The sequence below is a fragment of the Sinocyclocheilus rhinocerous genome, unplaced genomic scaffold (genome assembly GCF_001515625.1).
Source record: "Sinocyclocheilus rhinocerous isolate Xijiao unplaced genomic scaffold, SAMN03320098_v1.1 scaffold2254, whole genome shotgun sequence".
Taxonomy (NCBI): domain Eukaryota; kingdom Metazoa; phylum Chordata; class Actinopteri; order Cypriniformes; family Cyprinidae; genus Sinocyclocheilus; species Sinocyclocheilus rhinocerous.
This window is the reverse complement of record NW_015652339.1, coordinates 189,463-192,392: the sequence shown is the minus strand read 5'-3', so window position 1 is coordinate 192,392 and position 2,930 is coordinate 189,463.

The following is a 2,930-nucleotide window of genomic DNA, read 5'->3' as shown; positions in this document are numbered from 1 at the left end:
AGATAGATAGATAGATAGATAGATAGATAGATAGATAGATAGATAGATAGATAGATAAAACAATAAACACAAAGTGATGATAGATAGATAGATAAATAGATAGACAAAATGATAAACAAAATAGATAGATAGATAGATAGATAAAATTAATAGAAAACATACAAACTTAAAAGAATAAACATTATAGATGAGTGAACATTACATGATAAACTTTACACAAATAAGGAGAACACTGTGAGTAACTATTGCACAGAGGGATTTACTTCAGCAGGTTTAGGTGAGCGTTTAAACACCAGTCACAGAGTCAGGCTGCTATTTACTGCCAGAGATCAGACACTGCTTAACAGACTAATCTCCATCTCTCAGATTACTCCCAGCCTTTTGTGTTGCATTAATCTGATATCAAGATACAGATTTCTGCAACACTTCAGACTCCGTATGCTAGCAAACACATTAGACAGACAGTTCAGTACAATGCTATTGTTTTATTTATCAAACTGCTCTTAACTGAGCTATCGTTCAATTGTGCATTTGATTTCTTTTATTACGTTTTTCATTAAGGTGAGCTATTGGAAATGTGCCAGAGCAAAATGCTTGTGACTTTGACTAAATTTAACCACACAGACGTGAGTTATAGGCAAACTGGTGAAACTGGGTCAGCTGTCAAATGGTCCACATTTGTTTCAGCCTGAGAAAAGCCAGTTAACACGACTGAGACATCTGAGAGTGTGCCGCATTTCACACCTCACACCCCAAATGGCCAAGTGGAGAAGGTCTCGCTCTTCAAAGGGTTAACACCTTTATCTATGCAGTCTGTTAATCTGACCCAGACCGATCAATAGACCCTCATTACCTTTATCTTAGTAAATAATTAAGAAAATAGTTTGGAAAACAAACCCTTATTGCATTACATTTGTATGCATGGCTAACGCTTTCTTAGCAAATCGATTGATGGAGAAGTGCACTGATTTGATTTTGTGATTCATTTATCAAGAATACAAATCAGTTACTAAACGAAACTTTGAAAAATGTTGTTTTTGTAATGTTTTCAAATGTTTATAATGTCACCAATACTGCAATATAAATACAGACAGAATGTATGAACTGATGTACACTGAATGCAGTTTAAGTCATTTTGGACCAAATGTGTAAATGTAATATAAAATATCAACAAATGATATTTATGTTTTTATTATTTTTATATATTTTATTGTGTGTGTATTTACACTGTTCAAAAGTTTTAGGTCTCTAAGATTTTTTTTTTAATGTTTTTGAAACAAGTTTTATCAAGGCTGCCTTTATTTGATCAAAATTACAGTAAAAGCAGTAATATTGTGAAAAATTATTACTATTTAAAATAACTGTTTTCTATGTGAATATCTGTTAAACTGTAATTTATTTCTGTGATCAAAGCTGTATTTTCAGCATCATTACTCCAGTCTTCAGTGTCACATGATCTTCAGAAATCATTCTAATATTTGCTGCTCGAGAAACATTTCTGATTATTATCAATGTTGAAAACAGTTGTGCTGCACAATATTTTTGTGGAAACTGTGATACATTTTAATTTTCAGGATTATTCAAGATTTCTGAAGGATCATGTGACACTGAAGACTGGAACAGGGCCGTGCACAGGCATTTTGAGGGGCAGTGGCCCAAACCAAAAAAGGGGCACTAAGGGGGTGAGTGCTTGTTAATACAAATTATCCAGTTGTTACAAATATACAGTTAAAAGAAGGCACCCATTTACTTTAAAAACTGTTTTTGGCTTGTCAAAGTAAAATTTTAGCATAACAGATGTAATGGTTGTTACATCAAAGCAAATGTATCCAGGTCTAAAAATATTTATGATACATATAGGTGATTTAGCAACATATAAAACCATGCACATAAAAATCTTACTGTTCAAAAACTGTTGACTGGTAGGTTATATAGATTACAGAAATGTTATATTGTAATGTTTATATATATATATATATATATTATTATTTTTTTTTTTATATATATATAAAATTTCTGTCCCCCTCACTTCTGAAATGATGGCTACGCCCCTGTAATCAGATATATATTCCCAGCTGTAGTCCCTAATGGCCAACAAACCCTCTGTTTAGTGTGTTTTAAGGAAGGCTACAACTTTAGTGGTCAACATATTGTTTCAGAAATGCAAACAAATAAATATTGAAATCTAATTTTCATTTGGTTGGTTTTATGTTGTTAAAGTTAACTTCATGAAAAGAAATATGACTGTTTATAAAAGGAAATTATTAAATTAGGTGTTTTAATTATAATTGATTTCACATGGGTTTGAATCAGATTTGGTCAGATGGTCATTTTACACCCAGATGGTGCATCTTACCCACTGACTCGACTCGGGTCAACTTACCCCTAACCCGGGGCAAACTGAGCCATGAGAACACTTTTATTATAAGAAGCCATAAGAACACTTTTATTATAAGAAGCATATTTTTAGAACCCTTTGTCCTAGATACATTCTGATCATTTAAAATAATAGGAATACTTTCATTAGGATAGGATAGGATAGGATAGATACTTTCATTGTACTTCTGCATCATTTTAACTTATCTTGAGGACCACATAAGTAAAAAATGGCCAATCTTACCCCACTCTCCCCTATAAGTATTAGACATTTCATTTAATATTTTACAGCATAAATCTACATTATATACTACTAAACAACTCATTTAGAACATTTATATTATTTTTTAACCATTTATAGGCCTACTATTAATATGGTTTTAATAAAATATGATGTGTTATAGATTACTAGTATCAAGACAAGTGATTATAATGGGAAATATACGTAATTACAAGAATTAAAGTGTGACAAAGTGCTAAATATTCTATATGACGATTTAGCTGCTGGCTTGAATTCATGTTTGCAATGTTGAACTGCCTTTAGCAGCCTCCCT